We start from the raw sequence: 19,589 nt of genomic DNA, 5'->3' as shown, positions 1-19,589 counted from the left end.
ATCTTTGTGCATAAAGCATTTCTCTGTGTTTAGAATGTGTTCCTTGGGATCGGTGCCTGTGGTTTTTTTATCCAGTGAAAATCAGAGCCTTGATCTAGGATCTGCCTGTGTTTTCTCCCCCAAATCTTAGAGAAAAAAGCAAAAACTGACATCAGTGCTGAAAGAGTCACTTATCCCAGTGTTCAGTTTATGTCCCCTGATTAAGACAATGTGCCCTTTCTCAAATGTGGCCATAAATATTTGCCTTCAGTGAAGTAGATGCCAAGGAGATAATATTGATTGCAAATTACAGCCCTTGTAATTAACCAATTTGCACAGCTGGAAGATGGAGCTGGTGAAATCATTTGCTTCTGAAGAAGGATGATGTCCTTTCCAAATCTGCCTTTCAGATATGAATTTGGCCTAATCTCTGGAACATTCCTGGTGTAGCTGTAGGCTATCAGGTGCTCAAGAAGTCACCTAGGCTCTGGACAGAAAAGGAATGTCTTGGCCTCTTGCCTGCTACCCACCCAAAATGGGCCTACATCTCCCAGGTGCCTCTTCAAATACACATAAACACACACTGGGAAGGATTATGTGCTGAGGTTGGCACCTGGGTGCTGTCCTCTCTGTTCCTGCCCTATCAGGAATGTGAAAGGGAGGCCCAAACAACCCCAAGCTGGGCTTCTGGTCCTAGACTCTGGTGGGATCCTGGCTCTAGACAGGTGGGGGCAGCAGAGAGCCAGTCAGTTTGGTCAGCTGGGATTCTAGCTGACCACAGCTGGTGGGAGAGCCCAAGCTGAGCAGTGTAGGAAAGAGAAGAACTTGATCCAGATATATGCATAAGTGGAATAGGGGTCGTGGTGAATTAGAGATGAATCTTAATTATTACTAATAGACCCTTTCACTGAGGCAGCACGCTTCAGTTTACGAATAGAATGATAGCAAATTATTTTGTTGAATCCTCTCCATATTCATACTCATTTGATAAATGAAGAAACTGAAGTTCAGGGAAGTTAAATAACCTTCCCAAGTTCACATAGCCCTAAATGGAAAATCTGGGTAATAAACCAGGTCTGACTCTATGGAGTGATTGGAATACTTTGAGTTCTTTATATCCACTATTTCATTTGATTCTGGAAGTTGGTCAAGTCAAATAAATTCCCTTTAAGTGGACAGGTTGAGAGCTCCTAAACTTAACAGAGCACTATCCCAGGTGACCAAGAAACCGTAGAGGCAGGAAAAAGTGGCATTCAAAATGTCACATATATGTTGAGGGCGAGGTGAGGAGGGATGCTAGTCCCTGGCTACCAAGAAAGCACTTGGGCATATACCTTTCCAGCCTCAGTTTTTCTATCTGCCACTCAGTTTTCTCTCTGTGCTCAAACTATTCCCAAGCATTTGTAATTCTTAGAATAGATCAAGTTCTCTCTCATTTCCAGGCTTTTGCATACGCTGGTCCCACTGCTTCAAATGATTTCCCTCACACCTGCTGGTCTGGTTAATTCCTCTTCATCCTTAGGACCTCTGAAAGCATTCCCTGAGCCCCTCCTTTCCCGGGCATATTAGGCACATCTGTATTCCTGTAGCAGGATTTGCCTAAACCTCCATCTTGGCAAGTATCACGCTATATTACAATGTCTTTTTCTTTCATTAGACTGTAGGCTCTTTACTGACAACCATATTTTATTAATCTCTCTGTTGGGCATATAGTTGGTGTTCAAATATTTGTGGAATGAATGCACGCATGCATGAAGAAACATCTTCCATGGTGCAAAAGTCCAAAAGTGCCGGAGGTTTCATGCTTATTGATTAGAAGGACCAGCTCTCAGAACCCACTAGGAAAATGAATGCTGATCCCTAAACCTTGGAGTAACAGCCTAGCAAAGGTGGAACACATTGCCTTCTCTGCAGTTTCCTACCTGGGTGGTCATATGGTTAAAAGATACTTAAGACACTATTACACCTCATGCAACAGAGAAAAAATCGTTATCTCATTCCCACAAAGGCCTGAATGTGAAGTTCAGGACCCTCCACAGTTCTATTTAAGCTCGTTTTTAAGATTGACTTGGCAGAGTGAAATCTGGTTTTCAGCCACAAAGGGGTGGTCTCAGATTTGGTCAAGGCACTTCAAATTTCACCTGGCCACCCAAAAAGCAACTCTTTCAAAGGTTACCCCCATTGCTTAACTTACACACAAACTCCCCAGTACCCAACCACTGCTACCCTGACAAAGCATTTAACATAGCAAATTCCATAAACCAACAGAACTGACCACATTCTCTCTCCCTCCCTCTCATTCTGTTTCTTATTCTCTCTGTCTCTTTCTTTCTCTCTCCCTCCCCACCATATACACACACCACGCTCTTCAATTGAGTGGCTGAAACCTACCCATGTTTTATTTAGTTTGAGCAGCTAATGCCAGAACAGAGGTAATGAAATATATTAATTATATTAAAGATGTCTTAGAGAACCAGTATTTGCTTTAATGAAAGAAAGAAAGAAAGAAAGGGCATATCTGACTCTGAGCAGAGATGATAGCAACAGGCAGATGATTAACAGCTAATAATATTAGTGTTGTAATTAGAACCGCCTTGAACTCTTAATCCATCTGCCTCTGTGATTTCTAGGTCCATACAGTGAACAACAAGATGATTCTTTCCTTTTTTTTCCTCCCCTTTATTGATTTACCTGGCCGTTCAGAATATATTCTTTCTCAAATAAATATTAATAACTGCTATCACTTATTATTCACCTATTGTATGCCAGCTGCTCTGTAGTTACTGAGGGTACAAGGAAGAATATAGCTATGGACTCAGCCCTTAAGGAATTAAATTCAATTTATTCTCGCAAAGGTCTTATCTGGTAGAATTACTACCCTTACCTTTACAAATGTGGAAACTGAGTCTGAGGAGGGTGAAGTGACTTGTTGAAAGCCACTCAGCTTGTAAGTAGCCAAGCACAGATTCAAAATTTATTCTGTTTGACTCCAGTTGACGTTTTTTTCTAGTATGCCACAGTGCTCTACAAATGGCCATTATTGCTGTTACCTTGGTAATTCACCCACCCTGGTCAACTGTCTTCGACCCAGCTCACAGTCTTTTCAGGAGTGGAGGAAAAGGGAAAGGAAGAATGTGATCAAACAAGAGGTCAAGTACTCTCTACCTGGCTGTTTGGGAAATCACCATCATCATTAAAGTGTTCTGCATCTGGAGCCCCAATAAGAGCAGCAAACTGGCAGATCTCAGTGATGGAGAAAAATCAAGCAGGTAGTTCTTAGTTATCCATACTAGGACACAAATGGCATCAAGAAAGTCTAGACTCTTAGCTGGGGTTCAAGAGAAGAGCTAAGAGATTCTAAGTCCCAGGGAGAAGGTTGGCAGGGAACTGGAGATAATCAGTCTTTGGTGGACACTAATAGACAACAATATTGCTGAAGGTGTTGCTGAGATAATATTATGGTAGCATTTCCCCAGGGGACTCAAAATATACATGTCCAACCTCATCACAGCCAACTCTCCTTGAGGAAATATATTCATAACGAAGGACAAGTTAGGTATTCTTACCTGGGACTTTGGCTCCAAATCTCAGTGCAGAACTCTCCTGAGATGAACTGAACTGAAGTGTGAGTTCTTTTATCCCAAGCTTGTGAGGCTCAAGTTTTCTAGAAAGAAAGTCCTCCTCTGATTTCTTTAGTGCCCTGAGCTTGGCTTCTAGAAAAAGCTGCCCACAGTGTCCCTGTTAGAGCCAGAGGGAAAGGAGCAAAGAAGTCCTCACAAGGAAGGGTAGTAACTCTAGTGGTAGGACATACCTTTCTCTCCCAGTTCTGCTCCATGATCAGTCATTCCTTCCCACCAAGCCTCCAAGGGAGGGAAATACACAAAGTCTGACCCATCAGAAGTAAAACAGAATCTTATTCTTAACTGGAGTTTTGGTCCCAAACCCTGGAAACCAGATTGTGAATCTGGTAAAGAGTAAATGAGATAATATAAGAAACTTCTGCCATCAAACCATGGCTTCCTTTAAATGGGGCCTAGAATCTCTTCTTTGGGTCCTATAATCTCTTCTCTCTTCTCTTGAACCACAGCCAAGAGTCCAGATCTTCCCAATGCCATGTGCTTGTTGATCTAGACATCTGAGAACTATCTGCTCAGTCTTATCATCACTGAACTCTGCTTGTGAACTGAGGGGTTTTTGTTTTTATTTTTATTTTAGTTTGGTTTTCTGCCAGTCATCTCCCAAGCCTGCCTGTGTCTCTCTACAACAATCTGACACTGTCTCTTCTTTACATATCTAATTCTCTTTATCCCTCAGCTGACATTACCTTCTTCTGGAAACTTTTATCCTCCTATCCCTACTCTGCCTCCAGGCTGGGTCAGGTTCCTCCTCTCTGCTTCCACTGCCCCTTGGCTTCTGCCTCTCACAGTACTTACCACTCCATATTATTTTTGAGTTTATGTGAATGTTTTTCCCCAAGAAACAAAATCCTTGATGGCAGAGAATGTGTATGATTCACTTTGTTTCCCCGGTTTCTAACCCAAGATCTGGCACAGAGCAGGGAGTGTTTGATGAATGAATAAATCGGGAAATGATGAATTTGTCTGGTCCAGTGTAGTATTACCCAGGAGGGAGGAAATAAAAAGGAATGTCTGATCCAGAGTCCTTATTGTAAATTAAGATGAACCTCCTAACCTACCTCTTACTTCTGTTCATTAGAGCCTATAGCCACCAAAATTGCTATTCATTCTAAAATCACACCCAACCTCTTCCCCCATGGTATCATGTACATTCCCATCCCTGACTCCACTTTGTAGCTTCCTCTGGGCAACTCTTAGCCTTGGGAAACCCCTCTTCTGTCCTAACTCATCCCTTTGAAACATCTCTCCATTTTAATGCCCTCAAAAGCAATTCCTCTCCTACAAGGTCCCAGCAACACAAGAGGACCCACACTTATTTTCTGACTGAGCTTCAGATAGTAGCCTCTCACCACTTTCCTTGGCCATGCTACCCTCACTTCCAGACAGACTTTCCTCAGTTTACCTTCTTGCCTGAGCTTCCAGATCATCTCCCATATATTAGCCTTTGCTGAAGGCTCCTTGTCTTTCATTTCAGACCTTCTTGGCATCTGTTCTCAGGTGTCAGAGATAGCCATGCCCTGGACACTGCTGAGTCAACTCTGCTAGTAGAAGTCTCTAACATCAGGTCCCACCCACTCCCCAGCTGCCTCATCTGACACAGCATAATGTGCCCTTCTAAATGAGCCTCCAAATGGCATTGTAATGAAGAAGGCTGAACCTCAGCCAGAGACCAAAGTGGTCAGGACAGGACAGAACCAAGAAGACACTTAGTAAGAACCAGGGGTCCCAGAACAGAAACCAGAGAAAAGGGGGATTTAAACAACATAGAGAAAAATTTGGATCAAATTTTCAAGATCAGGAAATACCAGTCCAAGTTGTCTGTTGAGTTTGAAAGAAAGCTAGAAAGGCACAGTGAGGATCAGATCTCATAGACCCTAAGTGCCAGACCAGAACATTTTAATTTGGTACAGTTAGAAATAGGAAGCCATTATAGATGCTTGAACAAAGCTGCCCAGGAACATGAAGAAGGCACAGACTGGAATGTTGGAGATTTGAGTCTGAGGTTCTCGCTTTGTCACTAGAGGGCTGGTGGCTGTAGATACCTCTAGATGCCTCTCTTCCCCAATCTGTCACAGAAAAATTATGTGTCAGTGTCAAGTGGTCTTAGAAGCCCCTCTCAGCTCTTGGACTCCATAGCACAGACAGTTTTGACCTGAATAACTTGAGCTTTCCTCCATCTACCCACCGTCTCTATCCCCCATTGCCTATCCCCAGTCTGCTGATAATCAGGGCTCCAGAGGGTTACCTCTTGTGTCCCATCTGTTGGAACACAGCCATAGAGAGAGGAATGCTCCTGCCACATGTGCTCTTGTTTATTCTTGATGCTTTACAGAGAGCTGAGGAAAAGGGGGAGGGAAGGAGAGGGCCTCCTTGAAGGATCAGTTTCAAGTATTATTGTCCCAGTCCCTATGTAGGGACTGGGCCCAAGCACAGCAGACAGTCAGCCTGTGGGAAAACTTGGACCTTTTGCCAACTAGAATCCTCCAAAGGTCAAATTAAAGACTTGGAATTTGAAAGAGAAACAAATAAAATGAACTGAGTAAGCAGATCTCAACTGGTTGCCTTAGATGGGTGAACATGGCAAGGCCATATCTAAGCCATTTGTGTTGGTTAGTATAGGTTGGGCTAAGTCATTGGGAGATAAACTGTAAAATTTCAATAGCTCATCATAGTAAAGTTCATTTATTTGTTGACACTAACAACCTGAAATTTGGGATAAAATAAAAATGGCTTCCATTTACTGAGTACCTATTATGTGCCCAGGACTATTCAAGATGCTTTATGTAAATTATGCCCTTTTTACACATGAAAAAATTGAAACTTAGAGAGGTGAATGACTAAGTTCAGATAACTAACAAATGGCAGATCTGGGTACTGAAACCCACGACTATCTAGCTGCATGGCCTGTACTCCTTCCCCTACTCCACACTGCCTCCCCAGTGGCCCTCTCCCTTACCCATATTATTCAGACACATCTTCCAAGGGAGAGGATGAGGAAAGGAAATTATTGGGCAAATGACCTAAGGAATGTCTTTTCATAGAAATGATCTCCATTGTTCTTTCAGCTTGGCCACTGTCAACAGTGCAGCTAACTGCACAGCCCTCTATTGTGTATTTGTCTCCCTAGATCATAAGGATCTTAAGGCCTTAGGACCCAAGGGCCATGTGTCCCCAGCTGCTAGCACCAATCTTGGCAGAGTGCCCAGAGAATGTTTGTTCATTGATTAAATGAATGAGTGAGTGAACTCATTCAGTTTTTGACAATTTTGAGGAGTCTTCAGATGAATGGTTGAAATCAGCTCATAAATCCTTAAGGAAAAAGTCTGTGCTCTATTGCTTCTTATATTTCCTGCATTTAACATAATAATAGGCATAGATTAGCTCTTACCACCACCCTCAATCACTGAAAAGTGGACCCTATTCCTCATGCACTGAGAATGAAGTTGGAGAAATAGGGAGGAAGTGAATTTGGGGGATATTGCAAGGTTACAACAAGAGGATCTTATTAGCCATCTTATTAGCCATCAAGATGTTAGAAGTAAGGGAAGAAATACATAAAAGAAATATAAGCATACCTATCTTCAGAGATGACCTCAGACCCCTAGGAACTATTTGGGTTATGAGTAAAGAGTGTATAATGATGTGTCCCCAGACCACCTCAGCCTGTGGGCACAAATGGGGTCCCATTTATGGTATTCACCTGTGATTTGCTGGCTTATGCCCCTACCTGCCAATGCAGGACTCCAGGCTCCTTCAAAGTCTTGCTTAGTTATTTCTGGAAGTCTCAAAGTGACATCACACATAACTCACAAAGGATGCATTCCACTTTACATGCCATCTACCGTGTTGCTTCTTTCCTGCTCAGCCCCGCCCATGAGGTTCCCTACTTCCTACTTCCTGTAATTGAGAGTGCTCCACCCTAGTCAGTCCCAACACCCACCAGGAGAAATCTGATGACCAACCAAAGGTATTTCCTGCTTATATCAAGCTTCCGGGACAAGAAATACTATAGCAACTGAAACTGCAGGCTTTTCAGTCCAAAAATTGGGAAAATGTTCATTTCCCCCTCTCTACATTCCTAGCTCTGTGGCCCTTTTAGAAACAGCTTCTACCTGCAACCCTTTCTTCCTGGGACTCAGTCACAGGTCCACCAGTCATATACCCCACTGTCACCCTCCTCCTTCCCTAAAGCAGGGCTAGCACATGTCCCCTTTGTGCTGATGTAGGCCTCCAAGGATCTTCCTTGATCAGACCTCTGCAAGAGCTGGCCCCAACCATCCTTCACAATAGACTGAAGCTGGGACCCTCACTGTTAAAGGATGAATAAAATGACCTCTCTTACTCTTTCTGAAATGTATTCTCCAAATACTAGTCTGGATATTTTTTTCCAGATCCTTTGTTAAACACTTCACAGGTTCCAAACATTATGAAAAGAGCTTTCTGTGCAGTGCTTCATTTAGTCCTTACCTCAGCCCTGGGACCTAAGAATTATTACCCCTTTCTACAGGTCCAGGGAGGGAAAGTGCCTAACCCAGGCCAGCCAGCTCTGGCACACTCACTCTCCTCTATCGTGACTCACTGGCCATGGCCTTCCCCTCCTCCCAGGAACCTATATTGTCTTGTTTCTTGCCTTTGCTGATTGCCATCCACACCATTCATTCTCCTTGTTCTTCTTCTGCTTCACCCATCAGATTTGACATTCAGCACATTATTTCCAGCTGTGCTGTCAACCACTCTGGACAAGAATCTGATTTCCTCTGCTACCCTGGCCCACATACAGGCTTAGGCCTTCTTTCCCTGGGACTCTCCAACTCTGGCCCTGCCTCCTGAGTGACATTTGCATCTGGCTTCCCATGGTCTTGAAAGTTAAATCTGTCAGCCCTTTCATGTGGTGTGTGACCTTCAGGAGTATCTTAACATCTCCAGGCCTCAGTTTAGTTGATTGCAGATCAGGGGTAATAATACCTGTCTTGGAGGTTTACTGTGGGAAATAAATATGACAAAATATTTAGGGTACCCAGTATGATGACTGACACATAGTGGATGTAAAGTAAACAAAGTACTCAAAAAGAGCTGATGTTTACTAAACACTTATCACATGCTCTGTTAAGTGCTTTGTTGAGTTTATCTTATCTAATCCTCCCCTCAACCTTTTGCAGCAGGTACAGTTATCATTGCATTTTACAGATGTGTAAACTGATACCAAAACAGGTTAAAGGACTTACCCCAGGTCTCAGACCTTGAAAGTGGCAGGTCTCAGATGGAAGCAGACCCCCATATTTAATAACTCACTGTCTTGTACTGCTTGGCACAAAGCAGACCCTCTACAAATGGGGTCGTTGAGCTGTTCTTATTAAATCAATAGCTAAATGAATGCATTTTCCTTCTTTTTGTGCCATTGCCTGAGACACCCATTCTCTGCCCTAAGACTTGTCCGCTCATTTTCTTAATCTCCTCAGGGGAGACTAAGATGTTGCAATTTCCTGTGCCCCCAGAAATGCACCATATTGCGGTCTTCCCTGGGTAGGACAAAGCCCAGTCCTGAGCAGCCCAGTCTCTGGCTGAGTTCCTTGGCCAAGAACAGCACAGAGAGAGATCCTTTCACAACTGAGGCTTGCCAGCAGAGCACTCCTGCTGAGCCAGGGCCTCTTGCCAAGCAACTTTCCCTGCCCCTCTGATATGCAGATGTGTGCAAGAATTCTACACATCTGCATAGGGCGCATCCAAAAGCTGTGACTTGGCAGAAAAGAAGGAAAATCTGAGTGTCAACTCCAGAGGAATGGCTGCTCCAGAGGGGCCAGGCAGGGGAGGACAGCAGATCAGGGCTGGGAACAGTCAGCTCAGGGTAGACGAAGGAGAGAGAAATAGCACTATCCACCCCAACTTCCACCTCTCACAGAAAGGCTGGTGCACTTTCAGAAGCATGGATACCATGAGCTTATCCAAGTGATTCCCCCTACAGATGTCCACATCTTGTGAGGATTATACTCTATTTAATTTGTATCATGTTAGCCTCTTATAAGTAAGGAAAGAGAAACACGGCAGCAGAGACAGTGGTAAGAACCCCGAAATAGGATTAAGACACCTTTCCACGCAACATTCCTGCAATCAACATGTATAAAGCACCGATGCTTTGCCAGGCCCAGGGAGACAAAGGCGAATCAGACACAGTCAGCATCCTCAAGAAGGTACCACTGTCCAAGAGGACAGACCGGCAGGGAACTGGACAATATAGAGGAAAGTGCAGAAAGCTTCATGGGGGTGCAGGGTTGGTTAAGGTTAAGAGGGCATGTCGGGGACCGCTGCCCAGAAGAGGTGATGACTGAGTGAATCTTGAAGACATGTGACAATTGCCCAAGTGAGCAACTTATTCTGTACCGACCCTACCAGGGCACAGCTGAGTAGATGAGTAGGTGCTCACTGTGTAAGCACTTGTACTTCACACACCTGCATACACACACCTTCTGAGGTGGGTGCCATGCTGGTTGCAAACAGTTTCTGGGTAACACTCATGCTGTAATCCAAGATCTTCCTTCCCCAGTGGTGTTTTCTTTCTTTCTTTTTTTATGTTTCTTTTTGAGAGAGTGAGAGAGAATAAGCAGGGGAAGGGTGGAGAACAAGCAGAGGGAGACATAGAATCCAAAGCAGGCTCCAGGCTCTGAGCTGTCAGCACAGAGCCTGATGTGGGACTCGAACTCACAAATTGTGTGATCATAACCTGAGCCGAAGTCAGATGCTTAACCAACTGAGCCACCCTGGCACCCCAATGTTTTCTGTTTCCTGAAAATCCTTGGCAAAAGATTCCTCAGAATCAGCTACTTTTCCCTGTTACTTTAAAAGCTTAATTCTCTCTTACTCAATGGCGCGGGAAGCCAGATAAAAAGGAATTCACCAGGACATCTTGAGCTCACCTTTGCTCTTGGTGTCCTTAGGCTCATCCCTATAGAGTCCTGTGCTGGGGACAAAGAAAGAGTAGTTTTCTGGTTGGAGGGAGTAGGGATTCAGTTCAGGAAAAGGCTGACTTGGTGAAAGGAATAGTGTCATTGCCTTCAATCTCTGCAAGAATATCTGAGGGCAGAACAAGGATCGATGTAGGAACACCAGTAGTAGGCAGATTTCTCAACTAGAGAGACTATTTCCCCAAGTCAAATGTGCCCATGGGTGGGATTAGATGCTTTGAGAAGTAGTGAGCTCTCTGTCCCTGCTGGAGCATGAGGGAGCATGAGATCACAGCTTATTGGGTGGGGAGGATATTGTAGCTGAGCCTCAAACAAACACCAGGTGAAAGGTCACATCTTTTTGCCTTGCTGTACTGTATTCACATGGGAATTGACGGCACAGGAGGGTTGCTGAAGCCTCTAAGAGTACAGGGATTTGCATTTCCAAGGTTATGAAGAAAGACATGTAGTAAGTATGTGTATAGGCATCCAAGATGTGAAATGTGTGATTATTTGCAGAACCTAATCTCATACCTCCCTATCCTTGTTGAACTGAATATTGCAAAAATATCCTCATTCGTATTTGGAATGGTATGTTTCGAAGCAATCATCATTCTGAATACTCATTCCAGCCAGGAGACGACCTGAATATTGAATAGAATAAAAATGTATATATTAGATTACTTATTCAAATGCCTATCTGGCAGTTTGGATAGAATTAAGCAACAGTCCAATCTGGCTGTTGTTTTATGCATGGGATGTCAAAGCTAAACAGCCCTTGGAGAATATTCTCTCATTCTTTCCCTGCACACAGCCTCACCATTCTGCCTTGTTCACAGATGGGGAAATAGGCTGAGAGAGAGGGACATATAGCTTGGAAATGAGAGACCTGGGACCAGTAGCTACCATTTAGTGACCAGGCGAGGTAATATTGTCCCCACTGGATGAAGGAGGCAACTGAGGCTTAGTGTGATTCATGGACCTATACTGTGTCACACAGCAAGTCAGTGGTGGCAGAGCAGCCTGCATCCCAGGCCACTGTCCTTTTACATTACCTCACCGGGTCCTGAATATAGCCAGAGAGAGCGCTCGTTGTCCTCTCATGCAACCTGCAGACTCTCTGCCAGGCTATGAAGTCTTGGAAAGTGATGATGTTATCCCTGGTTGGGGAAATTCCACTGAGTGTTTGGAAATACATTTTAGGGCCCCCAAACCAGGGAGTCTACCACACCACTGTTCTACCCTTGATGTCCTAAAAGCTCTGTGTGACACCAGGCAAGAATGTATTGTTCTGCAATTACAGTCACAATCACAAAAAGCAATAACCCAAATTCACCTTTGGAAATGAATCCAAGTAATCTTTTTGAAAGAATATGCTCACTCTGAATCTTGCTCAGGTATCACCTCTGAGAAGATTTCCCTAGCTTTTCATACCCTAGAGCCCAGAGCACTTTTCACACAGTATTGTCACTGTATGTGAGGTTTTCTCCCCACTAAATCGTGAGTACTTTATAGCGAAGAACACCTGTGATTGTTTTCTGCATTTCCAGTGTGGGCCTGCCTGGGGCCCCACAGGTGTCTGGGAAGGTTTGCTGAGCAAATGGATGGATATTTGGGCAGTATTGCTGCAGGGAAAGAACTTAAGAGAAAGGGACTCTCCTCCCCTCCCCAACCAACCTAGAGTTCATTAATCTGTGGATAACAAAGAGGACCTGGCAAGCCCTTCAACCTAATGTAGTACTTCCAACCCCACTAACAGTGACTGAAACCAAGAACCAAACCTCAGAGCTTCCTGGGGTTCGCCAGTGTTGGGGAAGAAGAGAGCAGCATCTGAAGCACATGTTTCCACTCACACTTGAATCTCACTTCATCTCACCAGACCATTCTGAAATTGCAGTTTCAGCATTTTCTCCAGTCTCACCCCTGCTACCCTGCCCCCTCCAGGTCCTCAGAGCTCCAGCCTCTCCAGGAAGCCTTCCCTGGTCAGGTTGGCCACTGTGATGTCTCCACACCAGCCCCTCTTTCTCATGTCAGCACTCTTCCTTTCCTGCTTATCTGATGCTCATTGTCAGTTCATGGATGGTCAGTGTGGGGAGAGGCAGTGTGGCCAATGCACAGAGCATTATGGGCTCAGAAGACAGGTACAAATCTCAGCTGGCCCAGTGAATAACTATAGGTCCTTGGGATGTTCACTCAAACATTCCAAGGCAATAAAATGGGGGCAAAATTTTCTTTGCATGACTGTTGAGAAGTATGCAGGGACCCTGAGAATGGAGGACCTTGACTGCAAAGCTAAGGACAGTGCTTATTCTATGGACAATGGGGCACCATGACAGGGTTTCTTGTCTGCAAATCACATGATCAAATATGCCTTTTACAGCGAATATTCTGGCAATGGCACAAAGAATGGATTGGAGAAGAGGTCCCAGAGAAGAGAAACCAGACAGGAGACCTTGTAGGGATGGTCAGAGGTTGAGGGAAGTAAGGAGCAGAGGAGAGTGTGAAGTTGTAGATGATAACAGCCTGAACAAAGGAGGTAATAAGAAATAATAAGAAGAGCTAATGTTTATATGCTCCAACTCTGTGCCAGGAATTATGCTAGCACTTTAAAAAAAATGTTTTTTAACGTTTATTTATTTTTGAGACAGAGAGAGACAGAGCATGAACGGGGGAGGGTCAGAGAGAGAGGGAGCACAGAATCAGAAACAGGCTCCAGGCTCTGAGCTGTCAGCACAGAGCCCGATGCAGGGCTCGAGCTCACGGACCGCGAGATCATGACCTGAGCCAAAGTCGGACGCTCAACCTACTGAGCCACCCAGGCGCCCCAATGCTAGCACTTTATAAGGATTATTTCATTGAATCTTGTTAGCAGCCTAAGATTTTTAATCCCCATTTTACAGGTGAGGAAACAGACATTGAAAGATTAAGTAAATTAGGATGGCATAGTAAATAAGAACTGGGATTCAAGTCCAGACAGTTTCACTCCAGAGCCTGAGTGCTTAATCACCGGACCAGCTCACAACTGAAGTAGAGATTGGAGAAGAACTATTTAGAAGGTGGAACTGACAGGACTTGTTGAGAGATTGACTAGAGTGAGTAAGGAAGAGGTTAGAACACAGAATGATTCTCAGATTTCTTCCCTAAGGTCCACAGGTCCTGGGAGGCAAAGCCAGGATTGTAACCCAACTTTATGTAACTCCAAAGCACTTTTTTTCTCTTCACAGCATCAAAACATTTCATCTGAGAGCTTGATGTTCTCAGGACAGAAGGGATAAGGTAGAGGTTGGTACTTTCCCCAGAATTTCACAATTCCTTTATTTAAACCATTACACCATGACTAGTTTTCCTTAAGATGTGGAGGGTGTGGTTTCTTTACAGGGAGATTTAGTATCAATTGCAAAGAAAACTTGACAAGAAAATGCATTTGTTGGGGCAGCTTTACAGAAGCTTTGCTTCTCTGGTGCCAAACCAAATGCAAAGGAGGATTCTAAGTACCTTTGGGAACAGAAGTAAAAGGGCAGAACATCCACTGTAGCCAGGGGGGACTGGTGAGAGCTTGATCTTGACACTCATTTGTCGCTTTATCATGCCTTTCCGAAGGCTCTTCTCTGTGCCAGGTTGGACACCAGGAATAGTGCTAGGTAACAGCCCCTGCTTGGGCATCTCATAACCAAGGTGTGAAATGGACATGTAGGCAGGCATTCAAAGGGCTACAGAAGAGGGCTGTTTGAAAGAAGAGCGAGTGTGCCCTCCATACAAGAGGAGATGCTATGTCTGGGTCTTGGTATTGGCCAGAAGCCAGGCCATGTGATTTTGAACACATTACTTAACTGAGCTTCCTCATTGTCCTTGGAACAGCCATGTAATCAATCCCATGGTGATCTACTCTTCTCATTAATCAAGGACCTGGGTTGGGATGCAAAGTCTAGAGCCTTGGCTGTCCCCTGGGGTGGAATAGGTTAGGTTTGCAGACTGTAGAGCTGGATCCTTAGGGTGAGAGCCAGTGTCTGAGGTGGAAGTGAAAAAGAAAGACAGGCAAAGAGTCTGACTCTGAATCCTACCATAAAGGGTTGGGTAGAGAGGCAAGTCCAGGAGTGAGAGGAGAGGGCAGACTTGAGTCCAGTGGCCATGGTTTGCAGTGGAGGGTGGGGCCAGGACCAGGGCCTAGAGACTGTCTCTGAGTATTACTGGAGTCTCTGTGGGACACTCTCATTCACCACTCTGGGTGCAGAGGGCTTTGTTAAGAGTACTGCGTGGTCTCAGGGCTATTAGGAAAATGAAGTGACATGGTATGTGCAGAGCACTTTGTTGCCTGGCACACAGTTAACCCTCAGGATTGTTATTTGTGAAATAGCTTTCCCTTTCTATCAGAATTCACCAAGAACTTTCAGTGTGCTAGGTCCTGTGGTGGGCACCAAGATGAGAAGGATGTTAAGATGCAGCCCCTGTCCTACAGCAGCACAGACATCTGGAGATACAGACTCACAAATAACATGGCCCGATCAAAGGTTCCAAGTGGCATATTGCAGGGAGAGGGGGAGGCATGGTAATAGGACAGGGTGAAGGTACGGTAACCCAACCCAAGGGTTCCGGGAAGGCTCTCTGTGGAGCTTGGAGGTTAAGAAACAGTTAACCAGGCAAATATCAGTAAGAAAAACATTCTGGGAGCAGGCACAGCTTCCACAGCCACATAAAACACCACGGTGTGCTCAGTAAAGGCGAGTGTGAGGAGAGGCCAGAGAGAAGACTGGAGAGGAGGCAGGGCTATGCTGAGTCTGGAGACTAAGGAACCTGGACTCTATTCTGAAGGTGATGGGAGGCTAGTGAAAGGTTTCAAGCAAGAGAGTAACCTGGCCAGCTTTGTGCTTTAAATAGATCACTCAGGCTGGTGGGGAAGAGTATATTGGAGAGGGCTAGCTGGAGGCCAGGCAAAATCTTCAGTTTGATGTTTCTGAGTCAAAGACCAGTTACACTTTGGTAAAATTAATTAGAGAAGACTCAGAAATGGGAACAAAGGCTTTTGCATCTGAAGCTAGATGTGAAATGTTAACATTTGTACTCCTATATACAAAGAGCTCAATCCCCATTCCCTGTTCTATAAAAGGTGATGTGAGGGGGCATGATGCCTTTAAGGACCCTTCCAGCTTGAATGCTTCAGGAGTCAATAATTCTATTTGTCTTCTTAGGGTATAAAATGGATGTTTATGCTATTGATCCCCTAACAGGACATATGCTTGGATTCTGCCGTCCTTGTGTCAATGTGTGTTTGCTCTGAATGTCTGCCATTACCTGTGTACCTTACCTGTTTTGTGGAAGATGTTGTATTTATCACTTGATTGGCTAGTGTCAGGATCTGTGCCAAGATCAGGGCTTATCATGTGGCTAACATGAGGACCCAGTCTGTGGCCACAATTGCTGCTCAGTCTATGATTATAAAGCTGAGAAAATAGTCCCGTTGATGTCTTTGAAATCAGGCATTTGGACTTATTACCACAGTGTCTGCTCCACTTAGCTGACCTGCCAAACTATGCTAAGGGTTCTGGGCACATGTCCTGGAGGACTTCTGGTCCTCGCTGTGCCTGACTCTGTGTATCTAGAAGCTGGAAGGAAAACAGATGCTCCGGACCCCCACAACCTTCAGTGCTTCCCTCTAAGACAGCACTAATTTGCATATTGGAGTTGCCCACTTCATGACTAGGAGCTCCTTGAATGAGGGAGTTCCCCTGACTTATCAGTTTTCATGAATTTCTGATCTCTGCCCATTTTAATTGAGGAATTCCCTTGTGGCAGGTACTGTGCCCAGTATTAGAGCTATAGATGTGAAGTAGCTACACACAACCTTTGCTCTCATTCAGGTTACTCTCTCTCAAGTAATGAGAAAATAGGAGCTCTGATGGGAGAGAAGAAGTCTAGGGTGCTAAAAGAACAGAGAGCAAGGGCCCTAACCAAGTGTGGAGTCAGAGAAAGTCTTTTTGAGGAATTGATATTTAAGTTAAGGCCTGAAAGATAACTAATAATTGACCAAATGAAGGGTGCGGGATGGCGGGGGGCAGCTTATGTGAAGACATAGAAGTAAAAGAAAGTTGGCCCATTGAAGGAACCACAGGAAGGCTGGTTTGAGCCTCCCAGTGGAAGTGCTCTATATCTTAACTGTAGTGGTGGTCACATGAATCTACACAGGGGATGAAATTGCACAGCACTGAATATCTAAATGAGTCCATGTAAAACTGGTGAAATATGAATACGGTCAATGGATTATATCAATGTCAATTTTCTGGGTGTGGCATTGTACTATAGTATGTAAGATGTTATCACGGGGGGAAACTGGGTGAAGAGCTCATAAGATCTCTCTGGATTATTTCTTACAAGCGTATGTGAATCTGCAGTTAATCCAAAATGAAAGGTCACAAGAAGAAGAGGGAGGAGAACCAGGTAGCAACCCATTTGACTGCCACAGAGAATGAAGGAATATGTAGCCTGAGTGGAACCCAGAGAGTTGGTAGAGGACAGACTATACGGGATTAAAATTAGGTGGGACTTTGGAGATAGATGAGAAACCTTTGGAAAGTCTTATTTAAGGAGTGACAGGATCAGGTTTGCATCTGGGCAAGATCACAATGGTTTGGAGAATGCATTGCGAAGGGGTAAGATCTAAGAGCAGAGAAATAAAAATTAAACTAGAATATAGTGGATAAGAAAGGACATAGGAAGCTATGGGAGATAGATATGGGGTCAGAATCGATAGAATTTGATGATTGAGAGATGAGAGGACAGGAGTCAAGATCTCTCGAGTTTCTAAACTGGTCATGGTGGATGACGGTTCTCTTTACTAAAATGGGGAACGTTTGAGAAGAAATGGGCTTGGGATAAACGTTTGAAGAGATGACTTTGGAATATTTATTTGAGATGCCATTTAGATCTAAGTCCAGATGGCTAGTAAGCAGCTGTATGCACATGTGTTGGAGCTCAGGAGAGAAGTCTGCGCTAAGTGTATGAGCATACAGAATAAGAAGGCCAGAATTCTGAGGGAGAATGACATCTAAAATGTGGGTCAAAGAGGAGGAGCCTACCATGGAGACTGAGGATCATTAAAGAAGTAGGAAGAAAATCAAGACTACTGAAGTCAAAGGGAGAAAACGTTTTGGAAGAAGGCCAGGTCAACAGTGTGAATGCTGCTGAGACCAGATGAAGGAATGTGTCCTTGAACTCGGTAGGTCACTGGTAATGTTGGGAGAATGGGTTCAGTAGAAAGGAAGGCCAGGCTGCAGTGGGGCTGAGGAGTGAATGGGAAGTCAGTGAATTCTGATAATAAGTGTAGACTGCACTTTCTTTCAGAAAGTTCTGCTTGTAAAGAGGAGGAGAGAAGGAAGTAACTAAAGGTAAGGCAGGGATGAGTGAGGGCTTTGAGGTGGCTGCTTTGAGGTGGTGTTATTAGGCTGGGACAGGCTTGAGCACGTGAAAGCACAGATAGGAAGGGGACCTCCAAGATGGAGAGGTAGAAGATCTAGGATAGAGCACAGGACCTGGCATGGGGCAGGTTCTCTGTGAACACCAAGTGTTTTCTGAAGCCATACTTTATGAAGGGGAAGAGTTTCCGTGGGTACAGTCCCTGGGTTCTGTCACACTCCACTAACTTTTCTAAAAATGTTTCTGTGCTTCCTCTTTCGGGAACAGCTGGGCCATTAAGAACTGCACAAAAACCACCTTTTCAAACTCCCTTGAGGAGGCTCAATGTCAGATCAGAGCCAAGGTGCTTCCTCTCTGAAGGGCATATGTGGCTGAATTGGCCCCTCCCACAGCAGCACCCAACAGTGACTCCCAGCATGAAGGTAGAGCCCCCACACAGCAGCAAAAAGAAAGGTTCCCACTGCAGCTGCTGGCCCACCAAGCTCGGAGGACCCACCCACTTGGGAAATCAGCATGGCTGGGCAAAAGACATACTGTCTGACTCAAGGCTTCATATCCACTCTGAAAAGGCAATATGGCTGACTAGATAACTCGAACAGCTTGAACAGGTGTGCTGAGAGATAATAATCTCATTATATTTCATCCAGGCACCCCTTCAGTATCAGTCATTCCCCCTTAGTAGCTGCCACTAGCTTGGGCAAGGTGCTTAACTTTCTTATTTCTACAATGGATAGCAGTTCATGGGGGCGTTGTGAAGAGGAAAATGAGAGAACATAAATAAAAGAGGCAGGCATATGTTAGATTCTTAATAAGTCCACATTTTCCTCTCCTTCTTGCCAGGAGCCAAAATTTCCTTTCTCCTAGCAAGTGCCCAAGTCTTGAGTCTAAGGGCCAAGTCTAAAGAAAAGAGTGTCTCAGAAAGGAAGCACCTGACACGTCTGCACCTCAGGATGATACCATCTGTCCCTTGGGCAGGTTTTTGTTCTTTTGTTTTGTGGCTTCTGCTGTAAAAAAAAAGTTTAGATTTAATACATGAAACAAAAATCCAGACTAAATGATGAGCTGAGGGTGGGGGAGAGTTAGCGAGAGAAATGTTCTTCATGTTATAAAAAGGATCCTTTGCTTTATCACAAAGTTTCTTTAGATATGTGCTCCCCTGTTGCAATTAAGCATTTGTTTACAGATCATTAATTATCTGGCAGAGAGGCTTGGCTGGAAGGAAGATGGCCGAGAGACACAGCTGGAGAGTTGGGAGCTTGTGCCAAGTGAGAATGCATTAGAACCAGAGATAGTAAAGCCCAGAAATGCTGGTGTAAATCAGAGACGAAAAGGAAGTCAGCTTCCAAGAGAGGAGTACACAGGCGCTCTGGAGACCTCTCACTAGGCTGGATGGGCGGGTGGCGGGCCATTCACCAAATCGGGGCACGCAGGAGAACAGGTAGGAGGAGGTAAGGGTAGGGGTAGAAAGCAGGGTCTAGTTCAATTTGGAACATTTTGTGTAAGAGGTGTCTGTGGGATAGCAAGGTGGAGAAGTCTAGAAGGCAGATAAATATCCCCACTGAGCTCCAGCAGTGATTACACATTGGTCGTTTCTCCCAAATTCTAAAACTAGTTCACATTTTTCTGA

At 44.6% G+C, this 19,589-nt stretch overlaps 1 protein-coding gene and 2 long non-coding RNA genes across 11 annotated transcripts in view; 2 read left to right on the top strand and 1 right to left on the bottom strand.

Annotated features, from left to right (window-relative positions):
• Nucleotides 1-19,589, top strand: part of LOC123597854 (BEN domain-containing protein 5) — a 1,446,709-nt gene that overhangs the window by 1,159,267 nt on the left and 267,853 nt on the right. The window lies entirely within an intron of this gene.
• On the bottom strand, nt 5,497-7,489 carry LOC123597856. The gene is made up of 2 exons (XR_006712286.1): nt 7,345-7,489; nt 5,497-5,683 (listed from the first exon to the last, which is right to left on the bottom strand). It is a non-coding gene; the product is annotated as an uncharacterized LOC123597856 (long non-coding RNA).
• Nucleotides 7,500-8,538, top strand: LOC123597858. Of its 2 annotated transcripts, none has more exons than XR_006712289.1 (2): nt 7,500-7,584; nt 7,844-8,538. It is a non-coding gene; the product is annotated as an uncharacterized LOC123597858 (long non-coding RNA). The 2 variants fall into 2 exon arrangements; XR_006712288.1 differs by having other exon boundaries at nt 7,518-7,584; nt 7,812-8,538.

This window comes from Leopardus geoffroyi, chromosome C1, assembly GCF_018350155.1.
Source record: "Leopardus geoffroyi isolate Oge1 chromosome C1, O.geoffroyi_Oge1_pat1.0, whole genome shotgun sequence".
Lineage (NCBI taxonomy): Eukaryota > Metazoa > Chordata > Mammalia > Carnivora > Felidae > Leopardus > Leopardus geoffroyi.
This window is presented reverse-complemented; position numbering and strand designations above follow the sequence as displayed.